The following is a 23652-nucleotide window of genomic DNA, read 5'->3' as shown; positions in this document are numbered from 1 at the left end:
GCTAGCACGTAGGGATCTGTAGCAGCCTTGTCCATTGTGTTTCCCCAGTAGGACGTGTATTGGTGTTGTAGGACCCAGTGTAATATTTGCAGTCTTTTCATAGGTACTCTTGTTGCTGTTGGGGTCCTGTGAGTTAGTGTTGCTGTGATATGAAAGATTTGCTTCATATGTCCCGAGTGTTTTTCTTTTTGTTTTTCTTACAGCATTTTGTATTTTACAGTGTGCCTGGTAGTGGGGCGAGTTTGTGTTACTCTTACGTACATGACACCAGAATTTGAACATGTTTATTTTTTGTATGGTGAGGTATAGAGGGAAATATCCGGTTCTGCCCCTTTAATGGAGGAGGTGGGAAGGGAAGAGGGACATGTTCTGTAAATATATCCTCAGCATCAACAGAACTGGAGGTACAGGGTTTATATTAAGTTGCCTTGCACATACAATGACAAAAATGAATCTCTTTCTTAAGGCAGGGCATGCTGGGTAGGATCTCAGTCACTCAGATTTACTGCTATTGCTCTTCTTAATACTTGCATTGTGCCAAACCACTTTTTTTTCTGAAGCTTGTACAGTGTAATATATAGAGACAATTTATCGAAGTGAGCTTGGAAGTTCTTTTTAATCAGGCGAGCGGTGCCCAAACAATTAAGACAGTTTATGTATCTTTAGGCCAGATTTTCATGGTTTCTGGTACATCTCTTGGTACTTGATAATTTTCTCTCTCCATACATAGTACAGAATAGTCACTTGATACTGACACGTCTATTAGTAATGCTGTTTTTGTCATTTTCTCCTTTACCACTATGTAGTGAAGGTTTGATGTGATGTGGTATGAGGAAAGGTACACAAAGAAAATGAGATTTGTACAATGTACTAGCAGCTAGGTAATGATTGTATCAAGCTAGGGCAAGAGTACATTGTACAAATCTCATCTTTGTGTACCTTTCCTCATTCCACATCACATCAAATCTTCACTGATGTCTACTGTGCTGTTCTCACCTCTGACTGTGCATGTAAAACTGTCTCCCCAGACCCTAGACCACCACCAAAACCTTACCTCGAGTTACTAGTTGACCCTCTTACAGTGGTATAAATAGTTGACTAATATAAGAGCCTTATAAAGAGTTTCTCTCTCTCTCTTCTTTCTTTCTCTTTCTCTCTCTTCCCCCCCAGCCCAAACTGGGGAAATGTCTATCATAGGTGTGATAAATTTAACACATGATGTGGTAAAATACCTACATGAAGTGCTAAAATAGTATGTGCTGTGGTAACTCTAAAATTACTCTAATCACACCCTTTTTTTTAATTACGAACGCTATTAATGTGAAATTTATAGCAAAACGATGAATCTAGGTCTTAGTCAGTTATCAAAGAGGAAAGTGATCTGAGGTGGCTGGGGGAGCTTAACCCTCAAGCCACTGAAGATAAGAGAAGGTCCAGGGTCATTAGAGGAGCTGACTCCATTAGTGGCCAGAGGAAGAGGCCTGGAGTGACTGGCAGAGATCTTCCTACCTGTGGCCAAAGAGAGGAGGAGGCAGCTTGGAGTTGCTGTCATTAGATGAGAAGAGAGAGACTGAGGGGAATGCATGCTGGGTATGTGTGGGGCAGGAGAGAGACAATGCTGGGTAGGTGGAGGATGGAGTAGAGATGATCCTAAGCAGATGGGGGAGAGAGGTTTGGCAAAAGAGAGGTTGTTGAGCAGGGGAGGATGGTAGAGCAAGTGGTGGGGTGGAGAGAGAAATGATGCTGGATGATGGGTGAATGAGGGGGGTTGAGAGAGAGAGAGAGGATGCTGGGTAGGTGGGTAGTGAAGGAAAAGGATGCTGGGCACTGCAGAAAGGGGGTAAAGAAATTGGGACTTCCTCTTTTCACTAACATAAAGTTTAAAAAGTCATTTATCTTCCTAAATGCCTCAGCTTTGCTGTCCTGTTTTTCTCAGTTTTTCTAGATATTTTTGTCTTCCTGTTTCTGAGATCACTTGCACTATTCAAATGCTAATCTTTTTTTGTCCTTATCTTTTCATCCACCCTTTTCCAAATAATTGGTCTCTTGTTTCTCTTGTTATTTTTTCCTAATAAAAGATTGGTTGCCCTTATAAAGCCTGCTTTTAATTTAATCTGCTATTCTTCTACTTTACCTACCTTTTTCCACCCTGCCAAAGGCTTCTTAAAGAATAACCCCATCTTAATACAGATGCTACTTATGAAATGCAGGCCCTCGAGCTTTCTCTGAGCCCTCTGTGACTTTACTCCCTGGACGTCAGCTGACCACGTAGCTCTTCTTACTTTGACACTTTTCTCCTTTTGTAAGTAATAGATTCAGAATTGTTGCCTCCCTCGTTGATTCTGTTTCCATTTTCTTGAGGAGTGCCCCTTGTAGGGACTCCGTGGTCTCCCTGCTACTGATTGTGTAGCAGGAATGCTCTCCCTTCAGTAGCATCCTTCTTTATTTCAGTCTTTTGAATATCTTTAGTTAAATCTCTTTAACAGACCTCTTCTTGCTTCATTGGTGGTCGGTAGATCTTGCCTGTGTAAATGGAATTGCCATTTCCACTTTCTTAAGATAACTCAAGGTGCTTCCTCCTTTCCCCATAGCCCCTGTATTTCAGTTGATTTAATATAATTGTTGTTTTTTTTAAAGTGCCACTGCTCCCCTTTCCTGCCTACTTTGTCTTACCTGAACAGACTGTAGCCTGGCATGATTACAATCCCGTGTGGGACTCATTATTCCAAATTTCTTTGATAACAACAATATCCAAATCTATCTTTGCCTTTAAAGTCCACAAGTCTAGGATTTTATTACTTGAGGCTGGGCGATTACTACACAGAGCCTTTTCAGATATTGCTCTTTCCTTTGCCGTCCTAATAACTTGTCTCTATACTTTCCAAGCGGCTCATTATAGATATCAGCCTTGTAACGAAGCAGCATTGCTCATGATATTTGTTGTAACCTCCGCAGCTGACAATGGGAATGTTGTAATCTTAGGAAATATGATTTCTTGTTTAGAGGCTTTTTATAGACAGTAGATGTTGTATTTTTAGGGATGGTTACATATGCTGAAATTTTTAAAAAGTGAAAATAAGATGCTTCATCCACTTTGCATTTATAAAATAATATTTATTTATTTATTTATTTATTTACATTTTATTATATTCCACTTTTATATAGCAATACTATTACTCAAAACCTGTATTTTGCCACATGTATTTCAACTCTTTTGACTTGGCATGAGGATATTTGTACAGTGTCTCTACTGTTACGCCCCAGTGCAGTCGGGGGAATTTCTGACCTCCTTGGATCTGTCAGAGGCTTACCTTCATATTCCCATCCGATTAGAACACCAATACTTTCTACGCTTTGCAGTGTTGGGGCGCCATTATCAGTTTTGGGTGCCCGCGTTTGGTCTAGCCAGTGCTACTAGAACATTTTTCAAGATTATGGTGGTGGTAGCAGTGGCCTTGCACAAAGAAGGAATCCTGGTGCACCGGTATTTGGATGACTGGCTGATTCGAGTCAAGTGTCAGGAAGAGAGCCACCTGGTGACACACAAGGTGATCTCCTTATTGCAGGAGCTCGGTTAGGTGGTAAACCTGACTAAGAGCAATCTTCAACCATCCCAGTTGTTTGAGTATCTGGGGGTTTGGTTAGACACGGGACAGGACAGAGTTTTTCTACTGGAAATTTGGATCCAGAGATTGATGTCTCAAGTGCGTTAGTTGATGAACACCATATGCTTGACAGTGTGGTCCTACCTATAAGTACTCGGCTTGATGGCGGAGTACCCTGGAAGTGGTGCCATGGGCAAGGGCACATATGCGTCCTCTTCAGAGCTCTCTGCTATCTTGCTGGAACCTGCAGTCTGAGGATAATGCGGTTCGGCTCCACTTGCCAAGGGAAATCTGCTCCCACCTCCAGTGGTGGTTGCAGGAGGATCATCTGAGAAAGGGAGTTCCCTTGTCCTCTCCGGCCTGGTTTGTATTCACGACAGATGCGAGTCTCCTTGGTTGGGGGAGCTCAGTGTTTGGAGTTAACGGTCCAGGAGCACTGGAATGCTGAAGAGTCTGCTGGAACATCAATTGCCTGGAGGCCTAGGCGGTACGGCTGGCATGCTTGCAGTTCAGCCACAGGCTGCGGAATCAAGAAGTTTGTGTGATGTCAGACAACACAATGATGTTGGCCTATATCAGTCACCAGGGAGAAACCAAGAGACAGCAAGTGTCGCAGGAAATAGACCAGCTGATGGAATGGGCGGAAGGTCATCTGCAAATGATCTCGGCCTCTCACATTGCAGGAAAAGACAACGTAAGAGCGGACTTTCTCAGCAGGGAGAGTCTGGACCCAGGAGAGTGGGTGTTGTCAGCCCAGGCATTTCAGCTGATTGTGGATCGCTGGGACCTTCTGTTCTTAAACCTGCTGTGACTGTAGAAGGATCCTCACTTCTACAGTCATAGGAGAGATCCGTGATCCCTGGGAATAGAAGCTCTTGTACAGGTCTGGCCGGAAGACAGAATGCTTTAATGCTTTTCCTCCATGGTCCTTGCTGGGCAGGATTATTCACAAGATCGAAGGTCACAGGGAGCTAGTACTCCTTGTGGCACTGGTCTGGCCCAGGCATCCATGGTATGTGGATTTCCGACGACTCCTGGTGAAGGCCCCGCCTTCGTTTTCCGCTGCACATGGATTTGCTTAAGGAGGGACCAGTTCTTCATAAGGTTCCAACTCAATTCTCTCTTATGGTTTGGCCCTTGAGAGGGCTCGCCTGTTAAAGCATAGTTATTCCTGTGCGGTGATTGGCACTTTACTCAACACATGCAAGTTTTCCACTTCCTTGGCTTATGTGCGGGTTTGGAGAGTTTTTGAGGCCTAATATGAGGAGCGGGTGTTCTTCCTCGTTCAGTTAAGATCCCTCTCATTCTGGATTTTTTGCAGGATGGATTGAATAAAGGCTTGGCCCTTAATTCCTTGAAGGTGCGGGTTGCAGCTCTTGCATGCTTCAGAGGCCTGGGTGACTGGTGTTTCCTTGTCTTATCCTGATGTGGCCCATCTTTTGAAGGGAGTGAAGCACTTTAGGCATCCCTTGAGGTTAATGGTTCCATTGTGGAGTCTTAATTTGGTGCTGAACTTTGTGCGAGTCCTACATTCTGACCACTGCGTCACCTTTCCTTATGGTTGTTTGCTTTGAAGACTGTATTCCTGGTGGCTACATGTTCTGCGCATTGGATTTCTGAGCTTCAGGCCTTGTCTTGCTGGGAGCCGTTCCTTCGGGTGACTCCGGGGCTGTTACAGCTGCGTACTGTTCCATTCTTCTTGTCCAAAGTAGTCTTGGTCTTTCATTTGAATCAGTCCATCTCCTTGCCATCCCTGGATAAGGTCAGGGATGTGGAGGAGTTTCGCCTTTTGCGCTCCTTGGATGTTAAGCATCTTGTGTGGTATCTGGAGGTTTCTGAGTCTTTTCGAAAGACAGATCCATGGCAGGAGTAAGCAGGGTGCTCTGGCTTCGTGGGCTACCATAGCTCGTTGGATTAAGGAGGTGGTCACAGCCACATATGTGGATGCTGGAAACCCGTTGCCTACTCAGGGTAGGGCTCATTCCACTAGGGCTTAGGCAGTGTCATGGGCTGAGGTTAGTCTTTTGTCTCCCGTCAATATCTGGAGAGCTGTGACGTGGTCCTCCTTACACACTTTTTACAGGTTTTATTGTCTGGATGTGCAGGCCCGGGAGGATGCAGCTTTTGCACATGTGGTGTTGACTGTACCGCGGGCAGCCTCCTACCTTGTTGAGAAGTAGCTTTGGTACATCCCATTGGTCCTGAGTTCATCTGTCTAAATGCTAGGAAATGGAGAAATTACTTACCTGATAATTTTGTTTTCCTTAGTATAGACAGATGGACTCAACTTCCTGCCCTTGGCTGCCACATGAGTGTATCAGTAGTCCTCCTGTGGGGCTCTGGGTCCCAAGGGATTACTGGTAAGTGTTCATCCAGTCCCTAGCTTGGGGTACCTAGAATCTTATGTGAATTCGGTGTTTATGGTTGGTTGAGTACAGTTCTGTTTTTAATCAAGTTTTTTGCTAGTCTGTCCACAGTTGCTTTTGAAGAGAATACTGGCAGGCTGGGGTCACTACAGCTTACTACAGGTTATAGTTATATATATACTGTGACGTCAGCTTGGTCTGTCTTCATCTGCTGGCAGGGGAGCATAAACCCACTGGTCCTAAGTCCATCTGTCTATACTAAGGAAAACAAAATTATCAGGTAAGTAATTTCTCTATTTCATCATCTTTCTCAACACATTGCTCCTTGTCTCCTTTCAATTTGACTATGCCACCTTGGGTCTCTCTCTTTTCACTAACATATCTGAAAAATATTTTGCCACCTCACTTTACCTCTTTAATGATTCTTTCTTCTGCTTGACGTTTTGCTTTCCTAATTTCTTTCTACTCCCTCAGCTTCACCAAGTATTCTTCCCTGTGCTCCTCTCTTTGGGAACCTTTGTACTTCCTAAATGCTGTTCTGTTTGCCTTTATTTTTCTAGCTAACATTTTTGAGAACCAGATCAGTTTCTTTTTCCTTTTACTCTTGTTTACTTTTCTTACATAGAAATTTTTTACATTTGAAATAGCTTCTTTTAATTTGGCTCACTGTTGTTTCTCTTCACCCATTGTCGCTCAGGTTTCTGGTTCCTCCTGAAGGTACTTCTCTATTTTACAAAGTCTGTATTATTTATTTTTCAATATCTTGGCTGTGATATCGAACCATACTGCCTGATGATCACTGGTGCTCAAGTGAACACCTACTCAAATGTTAGAGATTTTATCCCCATTTCTGATTACTAGGTTGAGTATCACTTCCTCCCTCATGGGTTCCAGCACCATTTCTTTATACCATGTTTTGAGCCATGTATTGAAATTTTCTATCTGGCATATCCTTTCCTTTCCCTTTCTGTGAAAAGGTAATGTTGCAGAAAAGGCGATATTCCTTACCATATGTTTTACCTCCTTCCTGAGACAGTGGAAAACTTTCTGTACTGCTTGGATACAGTTTCTAGCGAGGTCGTTGGTACCCAAAGGGATGATAACATTGATATTAGTCTTTACCTTTTTCTATAATTGCATTGACTACCTGTTTGCATTTCTACCAATTGAGGATCCTAGAACGCATTTAATTATTGTCCCCTTCAAAAAGAATTCCCAAATTAGTTTCTGTAATGACTGAGTCTCCTAGCAGAAGGAGCTTTCTGTATAGCATTCTCTTTAATATTTTTCTAATTATGACAGTGTTTTATTCTATCAGGAATGAAGCAAAATTACTATTTTTTTATTCCCCTCCCTCCATTGATTCGTATGGAGTTGGAGAATGGAAAAGCTTTTGAACATATTTAAATTAGGCAGTACAATGATTGAAATGTAGGCAAGCATTTTTGACTTCTTGCACTTAGCTTGATCTGACATCGTACTGAAAGATTGCTCAGTGAATTTCCTCTGCCAAATTCCAGGTGTTGGTGAGATCAAACCAAGGGGGTCATTTATCAAAATGCGATAAGGCGTTTTCGCATGTGAAAAGCCCCGTTACCACATGCGATCGCACCATATCGTATGGTGTGATGCAAATTCAGAAAATAGGAGGAGTTAGGGGCGGAGAGTGAGCTGGTTAGCCTGTCTGCGAAGAGCTATCATACAGCTCATTTTAAGTACACCTCTTTGAATTGCATCAGGCTGTGTGGTAAGGTTTCTTCACCCTTTGCAATGTCTCCCGGAAGGCCTATTTCAGTTGAATTGAGAGAGAGAAAGAGAGACTGGCCATAATGTCATGGCCCATAGGTAGGTATTTGTATCCCTATGGTAGGCCCACCTAGTAAATCGAGGTGGGGATTAGGTAAGAGTGTAGGGGGTTAGGGGCCACTTTGACATTCTACGTGACACCTACGAACAGAACAGTGGTCTCTTGTGAAGATTTGATGGCTTTCGGAGTGAGGAAACTCACTCCAAGATGAGATTTGGGCAAGGTTCTCTCCACCTAGCTTGATGGACTCTCTACCTGGGTAACATCAAGCTAGGATGAGAGAACCTTGCCCAAATCTCATCTTGGAGTGAGCTTCCTCACTCCAAAGGCCATCAAATCTTCACAAGAGACCACTGTTCTGTTCGTAGGTGTCACGTAGAATGTCAAAGTGGCCTCTAACCCCCTACACTCTTACCTAATCCCCACCTCTATTTACTAGGTGGGCCTACCATAGGGATACATGGGCCATGACATTATGGCCAGTCTCTCTCTCTCTCTCTCTCTCTCTCTCTCTCTCTCTCAATGGTCCCCCAGTGGTTGAATGCAGGAAATACAACAGGTTGGCCCTTATCGCAGAATCTGAAAATGGTATCACAATTTGCACTAACTTAGCTCTTCACCCAGGTAATTAGCGCAAATTGCAATAAATGCTATATTAGCATAAAACACACCCCTTTTGCTATCGTATGCGGTACTTACCGCATTTTGATAAATCCAGGCCCAAGTGACTTCACATATCAGTAAAGGGATAATATGGATCCAATAAAGCAGATAATGTATTACATGATTCTGTCAGGTATGACTCTGTCAGGTAGCCTAAGTATCTCTATAAAAGTCATTTTTTTTCTTTTCCATAGATACTCAAGATCTCTGGGCTGCATTTTTTAAGCATAGGGTGCAATTATTTTTGTTGACCAATACTGCCAAACATCTTTCTGCTGGAAATTTTTCTTAGTCCAATATTATTACCAGCTATTACAGTTTAATAAACATAAATTATGCCCAAGATTACTCAAGTTAGGCAGAAGATTCTACCATCGTACAAATCCCCAGTATACTTTTCTAACCACTAGATAGGGGTGCACAGCTCCAATTCTTGAGGTCTGCAGGCAACCTGGTTTTTAGGATAACCACTCTGAGTCTGAGCTAAATGTGTTGTAAGAAATGGGTTCCTTTGCATAACTTGGTGACCCAGGACAGTTTGCAGCCCTCTTGGACTCCAGTGGTGCACCTCCCCTCCCCCCCTCCAACCACCCCAGACAAATCTGCTTCCTCCCAATTACTATAATCTCTTTTATTATAAGATTCTGGCACTGATGAATTAGATTCAAGTATTCCGGTACTGATGAATTAGTTTGCCCAGTCAGCAGATTAGAATTTACCAGAGTGGAGAACTCTCTTAAGAATAAGGATAGCAAAGCTCAGTGAGGGAAAAATGTGTAGCTTAAGAGCTGATTTGTTACAACCATCTCTGAAGAAAATCACATTCTGCTGCGTAGGAACTGAATCAGCATTTGTCTGGAGCATGCTAAGCTTGGCCTGCCAAGCTACCTTTGGCTACCATAGCGCAGGTTACGGTTTGGTTCCTTCATCAAACTCCTTAAACTGACTTGAAGAGAAACAAGGGAGCAGACTATGGACAAAGAATTTTTCAAAGAATTCCCATTCTCCGTTCCCTTCTGGCATCTTTAGACTCTACTGAGAGAATGAGCTCTAAGTCACTTAGGGGGTTATTTTATAAAGCTTTATCGCGTGCGTTAGGGCCCTAACGCACGGGATAAGGCCATATCGCATGCGAAAAGGGCCTTTTCGCATGCAATATAATGCAAATTAGGGGGAGGGGAGGAGTTGGGGTGGGAGGGGGCGGAGACGGCAGTGTCTTCGCTGCTGGCGATAATGTTACTAACGTTATCATCGGCAGTAGCGCGCCGAATAGCACCACCTTTCACGGTGGCGTTATTCGGTGCAAAAGCCGGCAGCTGGCACACCGCCGGGGTGCAAAGGCTGCGGGCTTTCGCAGGCCTGCCTTCACCCCCCCGCCCCCGTTTTCGCAGGATTCATCATTCTGCGAAGAATGAGAAAGAGGAAAGAGGTTGCAAATGGCGCCTCCCTTCTTCCCCTCTCACTGCAGCCAGGATTTCCTCAGCCTGAAGCAAACTATCTTGCTGAGTACCCCGGCAGAATGGAAACCCTTCACTATTCCTCCCACCCTTCAAGTGAAAACTGAGGCCAAACCACAGTAAGCTACATAGTATAAGATTTAAATTCAAGACGTTGGTTAGAAAATTTATTAAAGGAGCCTACTCATTTTTTTTCTCTAAATGTATTTCTAACTACTTAGGCACTCAGGGTTACATATTCAAAACTGGCCAAGAAAGTGACTTACAGGTCGATACAGTACAGTGCACGCTAGCCCTTAAGCGCACTGTTAACCCGCGTTTAGGCGCGTGTTTTCGACATGCTTTTGGACACGCTAGCTTTACCCCTTATTCAGTAAGGGGTCGAAAACGTGCGTCCAAGTCCCCCAAAACTAATTTCGCCCGCAACATGCAAATGCATGTTGATGGCCCTATTAGTTATTCCCGTGCGATTCAGTAAGTAAAATGTGCAGCCAAGCCACACATTTTACTTTCAGAAATTAGCGCCTACCCAAAGGTAGGCATTAATTTCACTCGGCACTGGGAAAGTGCACAGAAAAGCAGTAAAAACTGTACACCCTCCAACTTAATATCATGGCGATATTAAGTTGGAGGTCTCAAAAGTTAGAAATAATTTAAAAAAAAAAATTTTAAATTGGCCCGCGGCTCACGGGTTGAAAACCAGATGCTCAATTTTGCTGGCGTCCGGTTTCCGAACCTGTGGCTGTCAGCGGGTTTGAGAACCGATGCCGGCAAAATTGAGCGTCGGCTGTCAAACCCACTGACAGCCGCCGCTCCTGTCAAAAAAGAGGCACTAGGGACAAGCTAGCAACCTTAGCGCCTCTTTTTACCTCGGGCCCTCATTTAAATACTGAATCGCGCGCACAGGAGAGTGGCCTGTGTGCGCACCGGAAGAGCGGGCGCTCGCCTGCTCTCCCGTGACTTTTACTGAATTGGCCTGTTAGTCGGTTATAAATTGAGCAGCTAAGTTACAATGTATATTCAGCAGCACAGTGAAGCCGCTGAATATAATCACTTAGCCAGATAAGTCTACCTGGTTAAATTTAGTCTTGCTTTATGGGGCATCTAAACTTTCACGTATACTTGTGCGACTAACTCAGTATATCGGTAGTTAGCCTTATAAGTTATACAGCTAAATTGTTCTGCCCCCGATCCGCGCAGTACACTCCTACGTTTTGTGTGTACAAGGGACTTATACGGATAAGTGGCGGCCACTGAACGCAGGCACATATTCAGTGGCAGCTACTTACCTGCAGAAGCCCCACTTATCCTGCTAAATAGCGCTGATCACGCTTGCAATATCGGGCCCTTTGTTTCTTATTAATTTAATGTAGCTTTCTACTTAGCTTACTCAATAAACTGACACGTTTAAAAGTCTCCCTGAGGGGGCATAGCACTAATTCACTGCGGTCAGGTGAAAATATGTTTTTAAATGCATTTCATATAGGATTTGAGGTGGCATACTGCCTTCTAACCCTTGGAGCTGACCTCGTTGGGAAGCTATTAGAAGAATGCGTGTGGACTCAGCAAGGGCAGGAACGCTGCTGGGAAAAGAACTAGAGGTTCTTTCCATGTGCACCAGGCCATTCACTGAACTTGCGCTCCCCTGAGAAGGTGGAGGGCTATATTTTACTGGTAATACACCATCTGGAAACTTTTCATCTTGGTCCGTTAAGTTGAAATCCTTCAGCAAGTCAGATAATAGTCGCACTAAACTGACAACTGAGATATGGAAATCTTAAGAGCTCAGAAAAAAAAGAAAAAGCTTAGGCATACTGATTGCACTGTATGAGTCTGGGAAAACTGGTATAGAAAAATGTATAGTTCATTCCTATATTCTGTTTATAAGAGTTCAGCTTTCAGTGCATCCCTGACGTTAGTGACGTGTCAGAACACTTGACCTCCACTCTTCTTTTGTGATGTAGTAGAACGGAAGCTTACATCTGGATGTGGTCGCAAGCTGGAAGATGAGCTTGACAATAAAGAGGTCAGAACTCATAGATTATAGAAGCTTTGATGGCATTCAGCCAGGGGCGGATTGTGGGAAAATAGTGGCCCGGGGGATTTTTCTCCATACTGGCCCATGGGTACCCAATTACACATACAATTTGGTGAGTCACCAAATACAGAATAAAGGGACCATAAAATATACACAGAAATGCACAGTCAAACTGAACTGGAAATCACAAGAAGTTAGATTGTATGTAATGCAGCAATGGAAAAACAGAAAATACCATCATTCCTCATAAAACATCAAACAATAAAATCAAGAACTATAAAAATTCACAAAAGGAAAATATATATTTCAAAACTAATGATGAATAGAACCTCCAGTAATTTAACTCAGGGAAATTTTCAAAAATGTGTATATAACACCAATAAAATATTTCAAAAAGAGCAGACATCAAATAATATTCAATAATTATAACTAATAAGGATTTTAAAAAGCCCCTGCTGTCCCCTTCTGTGGGAGCTCTTGATTTCCGGTCACCCTGATATTGTCAAGGATTAGGAGGTTATCCTCTCTCTCTCACACACAAACTTACTTGTCCATTCTCTCTCACACATACACTGTCACATACATACACATTCATACTCTTATACCCACCATAACCTCTCGCTCTCACTGACACTGACAAAATCTCAGGCTCTAAGACACTCTCTCCCCCTCCACACACACCCCCCACACACACACTCTTGCTCCCTTGGATTTTCTCACACTCACTGGCTCCCTCACATACACACAAACACACACACCCAGGCAAGCTCCCAGTCATTCTCACACACACACACTGAACCCCCAGGCAGGCTCCCATTCATTTTCACACCACTCCCTCCCCATCCCCCAGGCATGCACATATTCATTCTCACACACACAGACCCCCAGGCAGGCACCCATGCATTCACACACATACACCCCCAGGCAGAGTCCCATTCATACACATGCACACACTAAAGGCAGACACCCCCCCCCCCCTCCTCTCTTTTGCCAGCAATCTCAGAACCTCTCTCATTCCTCTGCTGCCACTGTCACTGCTGCCGCGTGGCTATTGGGGAGGTGCCGATTGCTGCTACTGACACTGAAGCCCATTCTGCTGCCTCCTCTGTGCAGGCCCCGTGGGCTTCCACTTTCTCCGTGCTGATCTCGTACATTGTGAGATCCATATAGAGAAAGTGCTACTCTTGCACATTCCCAAAGATTACATGTGCCAATCACTAAAAAGTAATTTTTTATTTTTTTTTTTGCCTTTGCTGTCTGATCTTAGTTTTCTAATTGGTTGGTCACAGGCTTTTTTTTTTTCCACCTTCCCTTTCTTATTTTTTTTGCCAATTCCTTTTATATTGTCTTTTTTTTCTGTTTCTTTTCTCTCTATCTTCTTCCCTCAAACACACAGTCAGGGTCTCATTCTCACATGCATTTCTCTCTCTCTCTCACACACACAGGCTCTCACTGTCACATGCTCTCTCATATAAAATCATTCATACACACAGTCTCTCACTGGCACATGCTGTCTGACTCTCACACACACAGGCTCTCTCTCACTCCCACATGCTGTCTTGTTCAAGCAAACATTCAGGTCCTCACTCTCACACACAATCTCTCAACTCATCTCATACATGCACACTCACACAATCTCTACAGACCCTCAGCCTCTCTCTCACCTCTGGACCTCTTCTTCGCGGGTCGCCGCAGGATGGGCTCTGCAGCGGCCCTGATCTTCTCGGGCCGCGGCGGCCCTGCTACCGGGCCTCTTGCTCTTCTCGGGCCGCTGCAACTTGGGATTCGCGACAGCCCGTAAGCGCTGCTCCTCTTCTGCACTCGCTGATGCTCCTCCTCCTTCCTGCCCTCGCGGCTCCGGCAACGTTTATTTCCGGGGCTGCACAGGCAGGAAGGAGGAGGAGCATCAGCGTGTTTAAACGCAATCTTTTTCTTCGGGCCGTGGTGACGTGAGCCTCACCACGGCCCTGCCGATCTGCCTGTTGCAGCGCCGCATGAGCCTCCCTGCTCCCGGGGGCATTGGCTCCCCTCGGGATACCACTGCTCGCGGTGGCCCAATTAACCACTTGCTCTCCACTCTCAACCTGGTTTTGAACACCAACAAGACGGAGATTCTTATCATCTCTCAAGACAACCTCCCCACCCACACTACTTTACCGTCCGCCTCACAACCTGCCAATTCAACTTTTAAACACTCCCCTTTTGTCAGAGACTTAGGAGTCACTCTGGATAACCAGCTTAAGCTCAAGAAGTTCGTGAACACAACCACTAAGGAGTGCTTCTTCAAACTCCAAGTCCTCAGAAACCTAAAACCACTCCTTCACTTCCAAGATTTCAGACTGGTACTTCAATCAGTCATATTTTCGAAACTGGACTATTGCAATTCCCTTCTACTCGGTCTCCCAGCCAAATCCCTAAAACCCCTTCAGATGGTTCAGAACTCCGCAGCCAGGCTACTTACCAATACCAAAAAAGGGAACACATCACCCCTACTCTTCAGAACCTACATTGGCTCCCCATCAAATTCAGGATCCTCTTCAAGGTACTCACGATTATCCATAAAGCTATACACAACCTCACCGCCCTCCACATATCCACTCAACTAAAACCACATACCTCGTCTAGACCAATCAGGAGTGCCTACAAAGACACCTTGTATGCTCCCCAAGCCAATACATCACTTAGAAAACACACCATATCGACAGCTGGACCACATAAATGGAATGCGTTACCCCCTGACCTCAGATGAGAATCTTGCCCTTCTGTCTTCAAAAAGAGACTGAAAACATGGCTATTTAGCCAAGCCTTTCAGGACACCTAATCTCCCTTCGCCTTTAACCTCTCTCTCCCAAGCGAACATTCCAGCTGGACACCTTAGTCCACTTCTCAGTTCTTCTGTTTGCTCTAGCTACCATCTCTTCTGTTTCCGAGATGATTTGAGAGGATTTTATTTTATGACATGGTAAGATGAGTTATATTATTTTTATGATATGTTAAGACAAGTTTTTGACCTGTTTCCACTGTTAACTGGCACCAATGTTCCTTGTTACCACCCCTGAGCGAATGCTGAAGTTTCATTGTAAACCGATATGATTTGTATATTTTTACAGGAATGTCTGTATAGAAAAAATAAAAATAAATAAAATAAATAAATAATAGTGCTTCCACCGGCCCTGCCCGCAGATTTCTCTTCGGGCCACAGCGCCAGCAGACCCTCTTCTTGTCTTTGGCCGGAAAGTTTAAAAAAAAAAAAATCACGTAATGGGAGCGACTGGCCCACCGGGGGAAGCCCGATCCCTCGATAGGCCAATCCACCCCTGCATTCAGCTTTGCTGTCCTTGGAAACTGTTGACTATAGACTCCCCTTTTCATTTTTTTTCATTTTCATTTTTCAGAAATCTCCAGTATTGTGATGGCAAGTCGTGTTTTACATGAGCAAAAACATTTCCCCTCCACCCAAGCTGTGATATGCATTAGGAGAATGGCAATTAACCGCTTTAGTTGTCGTGGCATTGTGATGCCAGTAGGGTGGCAAGACTCAGACTGAAGTGAGGGAGAAATAATGCTCAAAAAGGCAAAATGGGGGCTAAGACTGTGGCCAAGTTTCCGAGTCTTTGTCTATTGAGACATTCATAGCTGGGCACATTGTGGTTGGAGGTGGTACACTCAGACCTAGAGAGGTCGAGATGCCACCACTTCTGCATCTCCTACCAGGCAGCCACAGAGCAATGTTGAGGGTGCACCTTGGAGGTAGCACCCCTCCACCTGGTGATGGTTATCCAGTACCATACAGACAAATGCTCAAAAGAGGAAAAAGGTAAAAATATATATATATATATTGCAAATATTTTGGGGAGGGGGAACTATCATAAGAGGTTTTGTTATCCTGTTGGATAGATTTGTATACCTTTTGCTGCCATTCTAGATGCAGTCAATAAGTACTGCTCTGCCAGTTTCCCTAAACTTCTAAATACATATCTCCGTCATTCACCATTATTTATGAAGTGCTTTATATATATATACTGTGCACAAAAGCTAAGTTTATCTTGGTCTTTCCCTGTTTTAGAAAGATGTCTGAAAGTCAGCAGAGGCTAAATGTGGAAAGGTTGCTTTTCAGTTTAACTCGGATCATTCCTGAAATAGAATGCATTCAGGCATGGTGCTAGTGTCTAAATGGGCCTGCTTTTTTTGAATGGTACTACAGTAATGCGTTGCTTTACTTCCATCATATTGGGAATGCATATTCTGTTGCTTGAAGCTGTGCAGGTCTCAGGCTCTGGCAACGGAAAGCTGTATGGAGTAACCTCTGTGAGGAGAAAGAAGATCTGGGCCCAACTTCTATTCTATTTTTATGTACAACTGAAGTGCGAGGCGGGCCTTTCAGACTTGATAGTTATTTGCTCACTTATCTAGGTAGATAAGGGGGTATCTAGAATGTTTCATTCTCACTGGGCCCTTGCTGAAGGAGTGGGTTTAGCTTTCATACTTGAGAACAATGCATTCTTTATCTTCCTTTTTTTTCCACCTAGATCTCATTTCCTCCTTTTTCCCCTCTCTTCCTCTGTATCAGTGAAACGCCTCTCCTGCCATCCTAGAATATGAACCCTGTAACCAAATTGAAGCTCCAGAATTATGCAGGAAAATAAGAGGGTAAAATAGATGCACCCACCCCAGTAAGAAAAGCTGAAGGCCACACTTACATTGGGCATAATGTAATAAGACAGGATTAAAAAACGTGTGCTGTAATTCAGTGTGCATTTTCTTTACTCATGTGTTATAACAAGTGTTGCCAGGAGAATGCCCATCCCCCTTGTTCCTCCTCCCCCAACTCCTGAAATAATACACAGGATGCCATCCTTGGAATAAACATAGGCCACGCTCGTGGCATTCCTACTACCAGGCAAATACATTTTTGAATCTTCAGTGTACGTGTGCAGTTTCCAACCATGCCTCTGAAATGCCCTCATGGAGATCCTCTTTTTAATGTGGCTAAAAGAATGTATTTTGTGAAAGTACACGCCTACTTTCAGGAGACAGAATATCCACAAACTCTGACTCATACCATCTGTCCGCATTACTGCCTGCCCTATGTGAAAAGTTAGCTTCGAAACATTAACCCAAAGTGAATGATCATGTTTTTTTCTTTTGTTCTTTTTCAGACGGCTGTCCCAAAAGAATTTTGATGACTTTGCAACTATGAACAACCTTTTTCGGTAAGTGAAATACCTTTCTCCCTAATTCTTGTTTTATGGTTTTAGGAAGCTTTTGGATTGCATCAAATTAATTTTTTTAAATTGAGATTATAAAAGTTACACAGAAAATCCTGCATGGTCAGTATGCTCCATTAACAAAACATGTGGATTGGCAACATTCAGCACGACTGCTTTAACAATGTCTGATGACTGACAAGGCAACTGTGCTGGATTCTGTGGGAAATCTGTAATATGAGAACCAGTGAACATAACCCCCGATGGTATATTATTATTATATTATTTAGTGCTATCATTTGGTAGCATAGATATATTATTAATACAGTTATACCATTAATGGTTAATACAGGTCTTAGAGGTTCAGTAGTTAAGCAAATTCTCTGTGAAATTGAATAAAGTGGGAGAAAGTGAAAAAAATGACATACATTTTATTTTAGGCATATAGCAATTTTATTCATTGGGCAGTATTCATGGATTGTTTCAGAACTCTGTGCTATATACAATGTGCATCACCATTCCCCAGTTCATACATATTTCTGAGCTTTCAAAGACAAATTGATTTATTATCTTAAAGGAAATATATCTTTCTCTTCCGCCCCCCAAAAATGTTGTCAGAAAATCCCAGCAAATGTCTAAAAATTATTTGTTGTCCAGTCTCACACTAAAAACAGCTTTTTCAGTGAAATTATGACCAAACTTTAACTGTTTAATAAGTTTTAAGCACTACTTTTTTTTTTACTGGACTAATCTGTTGATTTTATTTTTCTGAGTACATTTTTGTTACATACAGTATTGGTTTTTTAGATCTGTGAAGATATACGAGCAACTTTGTATTAACGCATAAGAAATCTTGGCTTTGTTGTTACTTCTTAACAGGATCTTTTGTCAAATATTAAAATTTTGCTGTTTCATATTTCATGGACAACATAAGCTCTGCATAGCAATAAGTTCACAGATGTTTCAAGGAAAATTTAGGAATACCTTTTGGGAAGTCTGTTACTGTATACAAACACACACACACACACACACACACACACACACACACACACACGCACGCCTGCTTTTCTTTTGAAGTTTTACACCTTCCAAATGGAGGTTAATTGAAACCCCTGGCTCAAAGACAACAGAGCAGTAAATTAATTAGTACCAGTTTGCTAAGAGCTATTAGAGCTGTCCCTGTCAGATAATATGAGACCTCAGGACATGCCGGCATTCCTTAACCTCAGGCCCCAGGTTGAGCTTTTATCTCTTAAATAGGCCACCATGTTTCCCACTTCTCGCTCCCTTCCCCATGTCTTCTTGTTGAAGTTTGTATTTATCTCACCTCTTCTTCCCCGAACTCTATTCAAAGCTGAATTTTCTGTGATTTCCTAAGCAGTTGAAACCAGGTGCAGCATATTGTAAGTGTCCTAAGGTTTCTGAAGGGTAGTAGAAGCCAGGTTTAAAGCTGCAGCATTACCAGACTTTTTAAACTTTTTTTTTTAGAAAATTCAGTTGACAGTTAATTCCTGAGGAGTTATTTAGGTTTAAAGTCTATTTGTTTTAAAAACATTCCTCTTAGTCAGCCATGCCCAAAGTTAAGAACCTAAGGGTAATTTGCCAAAGCTTTTCTCTCGTGCCGGGGTTTTTTGTTTTTTTTTAACAGCCCACATAAGAAAGTCTGCACATGCGTGCATAATTTACACCAAACGGCGCATAGGTTAAAAGTTACGCCGATTTTTCACAGCGAGCTTACACGTGTCTCTCTTCGTTTTGGAAATGATCACACCGTATTACTGGCAGGCAGTTACTCCTGCAAATCCGAACCTTTCCCCATTGCCAGCCCCCAGGAATGCCTCTGCTCAGTCTGATTAAATTGCGCACATCCACGACATAACATGCGGAAGAGTTGCCACGTTGGGCAGACAGTTTTATAACCGGTCATTTCCGCAAGGTAAAGCAAGCTTTTTCACGCGGATATGCTTTTGAATTTGACCCTCCCTGTTTCTTTGGAGAAAACGCATAGTAAATCAGGCCCTAAGTAAATTGCTTCACTGCTGTGCTATGCTGCGCTCATTAGTATTATAAATGAAAAAGAAGGGATGGTAGTCCACTTGGGGAACAAACACCTGGTTAGAAACAGAGTCAGTGTAGTACAGAGGGGGGAAGCTCAGGAATTTAGGGAAAGGGCTTAGGCACCTAACAAAGGCCACAGCATTTTTGTAAGTGTTACTTGCCTATCGTAAGGGAGAGGAAAAGCTACGTTGTATCATCAACTTCAGTATGTGGCTCAAAGCTCAGTGTAAAGAAGAGGCTTTTAGATTTATTGGTGGCTTGGGCTATACATGGAACAATAAAAGTCTATCACCAGTTTTGACAAGTGTATAAGCTAGAGGAGAGGGATAGTGAATAGAAGCCAATTGTTTTAGGCTATCACCCCCAACAAACAGTGTTAAAGAAATCACAATGTTAAGGTTACTCTTGAGTAACAGGAGTAGACAAGAGAAACAATATAAGGCTATAATGGAGCATATCCAAAGCATTGAAAGGAGAAAGGGCAGAGATGGGATTGTAAGACTAAGAGGAGAAAAGTAGAAATGTGTTGAAGGTCATAAGGAAAAACACATACACTTTGGAAAGGGATTGAGGAAGGACTATTGATTGTTGGCAGGTGCACATACAATAGTGGGGGGTAGAAGCCACACCTTTTATGGAAAAGAATGCAAGAAAAACTAATAGTGAATAAAGCCATAAGGTCAGACGGGATACATCCTAGGACAGGATCCTACTAGAGTCGCTCTGGTGGACTGCTCGAAGTACCTGTTGAATATATCCTTGGATCCAGATGTGGTTTCAGGGGAGGGACTGGAGAAGAGTGGATTTTTGTCCCACTTTGTAAAAGTGGTAATATGGAAGAGGATGGAAACTACAGACTGGTTAGTCTGACTCGAATGAAGGGAAAATTAATGGAGACTTTTGAGCAGAAAAGTATAATGAAATATCAGGTTACAGGATATGAGACAGCTGATCTCGTAATCAGAGAATTAGATTAGGGGAAGACAATGGATATGGTGCATTTGGAATTCTGGAAAACGTATTTTAGTCCCAAAGTTTTTATTTATAAGTTTTTACATAATAAAGCAAAAGAAATTCTAATATTACAGTAACAAGAATGGAAATGAAAATACAATCATGCATCATAAAACACATATAAATTATAAATGAGAAGAACAACCATAAAAGATATGTTTCTAATGGAATCCATGCTTTCTGAAACAAATGTAATTTAGTAGTTTTCTCAGCGATTGTTGTTTTAATTTGTAATTAATGCAAACTATATGCCACCAGAAAGTATCATTAATCATTATATTATCCTTCCAATTACCAACAATAATCTGAAAAACAGTAGACTTTAAAAATCAAATCAACACTTGTTGGTATTTACTGCTTTAAAATGATGGAACCTAGAAGGTGTACAAATAACTCTGTGCACAATGTAAAACAGAAATTGATCAGGTTCCAAAGAAATATGTAACATATGCTGCTAACTTTTTCCCATTCTTTCATGTCCATCTTTAATCTTGATCCTTACTAGGGATGTGAATCATTTTTTAACGATTTAAATTATCGTCCGATAATTTTAAAATTGTCATTAATCGGTAAGGGACTTGATACAATAGGAATTCCCTCGATTTATCGTGAAAAATCGTTAAATCGAGTACGGGAATTATTTGGGGGGAGGGCAGGAAAACCGGCACACCAAAACAACCCCTAAACCCACCCTGACCCTTTAAAACCAATCCTTTACCCTCCCCCACCCTCCAGAACCCCCCCAAAATGTTAAATTACCTGGTGGTCCAGTGGGGGGGGGGGGGGTCCCAGCGCGATCCCCCGCTCTTGGGCCATCAGCGCCATTTTGGCTACCACTGATAAAAATGGCGCCGATGGCCCGATAAAAAAAAAACAAAACCATCCCGACCTTTTACAAATTACCCCTTTGCTTCTCCCACCCTCCCGACCCCCCCCCAAAAAAAAACCTTTACATGTACCTGGTGGTCTAGCGGGGGGTCCGGGAGCCATCCCTTCAATCATACCCTCGGTGCCGTGCTGGACTGGTTTCAAAATGGCGCCAATCGCCTTTGCCCTCACTATGTCACAGGGAGCGACCGTCGCTCCCTGTGACAAAGTGAGGGCAAAGGCGATTGGCGCCATACTGGCAGTGGTAGCCAAAATGGCGCCGATGGCCCGAGAGCGGGAGATCACGCCGGGACCCCCCCCCCCCCACTGGACCACCAGGTAATTTAACATTTTGGGGGGGGTTCAGGAGGGTGGGAGAGCAAAGGGGTCATTTATAAAGGGTCGGGGTGGTTTTTTTTTTATCTGCTCAGGCCTCACTAAAAAATTAACGATGTGAATTGGAATTGGAACCGATTCCAATTCACATCTCTAACAATCCGATTTTTTTCTCCCTCCATCCGAACCTGATCGTTAAAACGATCGGGCACACGATTCACATCTCTAATCCTTACCATTATGTTAAATCTAGATGTACAATCACATAGTACCATGGTAATGACGGCAGAAAAAGACTAAATGGTCCATCCAGTCTGCCCAGCAAGCTTCTTATAGTAGTAACTGCCGCTCCGTGTAGGTTACCGCCAAGCCTAATGTTAAGGATAGCAGTATTTACAAACAGAACCAAGCAACCATCAATCCCATAACAAAATTACTGCTGCTTGAATGTGCTTTGCTTTGTGACTTGGCCATAGAAGCAGTCCTGTGCTTTTTCCCTAATGTCTGCATATAAGTATACCCGGACTGTAAAAGTCGAGGCCCAGCATTAACTGTTATCTGAATCCGGTTCCCGTCCCTCCCCCCCGTCCCCCTGCCGAAGCGGAGAGCGATGTTGTAGTTGCATCTAAAGCATAAAAGATAATTGATTAAGGGTAGTAATCCCCATATCTTCTGTAAGGGTATTAACTGCCACTTCATACAGATTACCTCCCTCCGTGCACCCTTTTCTTCATTTCCAACCTCTAGCCTTCAGAGATCCACAGTGTTTATCCCATGCCTTTTTGAATTGAATACCAATATTTTATGCTAATAATACAGTGAACAAGTTTACCTCAGGGAATAACTTAGAAAAATCCATATTCCAATTTTTTATTGAATGCTTAATTTGAAGCTAGGCCAAATATTGTGGCCAATGCAGTTAATATTTTTCTCTTAGCTCAAAAACAGATATTAATTTACTATCATCTTTTCAAACATCAGTTAACATCACTATACTGTTCTTCTGCCTAGGAATCCAATTAATACAAGACCTGTTAATTTTAAACAGCATATTAAACCATGGTGGATCAAAGAATATAATTTAGAATCTACCACTTCATCTAACTCATGCAAAGCCCATTGTGCAGTGGATAATTATTCATTCTGCTTAAGCCATTTTGGCAGCTCATACCTGATAAGTTTTTTTTATTAATAAAGGTGCCAAGATAATGTTTTCAACCATGAGGCAATAGGGAGTATTATTTCTACTTCTATTTTGGATTTTATACTGCTTTCCTGCCATCCTAAAAAAAAAGGGGGGACACAAAGTGGCTTGTAGTTTTAAAAAAATACAACGAATATAACAGAATATATCCAGAAAGTACTTTGTCTAAGAAGGTATGCAAAGTGGTATATTTTAAAGTCTGGGAAACTAACCCCACCAAATTCTTTGCATACTTTTCATCTTTTAAGAGAAATACATGGATTTTCTTTTTCCATAAGAATTGGGTGACAGAAGACATGGAACAGGCAGCATACTAATAGTAATAGAATATAAAATTCTGGAAGCAATCATCATCTTAATCATCTTCTCAACTTGATCTCCCCACATCAGATATAATGGCAACTGATTAAACACAGAATCTTGTACTGATGCAATAATTTGGTTTGTATTAGGTGAAGTAACATCCTCCATATCTTGTTCAACATATACTCCAATGTGTCTGATACCATCTGGTTTCCATTTAAACCTAAATTATTCAACCATCTCTCTCCTTGACACAAAGTGCATTAAGGGGAAAAAGCTTAGATTCATTCCCAACTTGCTACCCTTAAAAGGAGGCACAGGGGAGGGAGGTGTAACCTGCTGGAGCAGCAGGTTTTTTTTTATTGATATTCCACTTTTCACTCAGTACTTCAAAGCAGATTATATTCAGGTGCTGGAGGTATTTCCCTATTCCCAAAGGGTTTATAATCTAGGTTTGTACCTGAGGCAATGGAGAATAAAATGACTTGCCCAAGATCACAAGGAACAACAGCAGGACTTGAATGCTGGTCTCCTGATTCATAGCCCACTGCTCTAACCACTAGGCGGCTACTCCTCCATCCAAGCAACTTGCTGGGCAGACTGGATGGACCTTATGGGTCTCTGTCTGCTGTCATTTGCTATGTCTCTATCTTACTTTATAATCAGGCAGTTTTAGGAATCCGTTCATTGTCTCCAATAAGGAAGGACTTGAGATCTCTGAATTCAT

At 42.6% G+C, this 23652-nt stretch overlaps 1 protein-coding gene across 1 annotated transcript in view; it reads left to right on the top strand.

The window, feature by feature from the left end:
• The window catches only part of SEMA5A (semaphorin 5A), a 1250864-nt gene that overhangs the window by 138973 nt on the left and 1088239 nt on the right, over positions 1–23652 (top strand). The window contains 1 exon segment of the mRNA XM_029590025.1: positions 17096–17149. The gene's annotated coding sequence lies outside the window, so the exon portion shown is untranslated.

Source organism: Rhinatrema bivittatum, chromosome 2 (genome assembly GCF_901001135.1).
Source record: "Rhinatrema bivittatum chromosome 2, aRhiBiv1.1, whole genome shotgun sequence".
NCBI classification, from domain to species: Eukaryota; Metazoa; Chordata; class Amphibia; order Gymnophiona; family Rhinatrematidae; genus Rhinatrema; species Rhinatrema bivittatum.
Note: the sequence above shows the minus strand (reverse complement) of the source record. Positions and strands in the feature narration are given on the sequence as shown.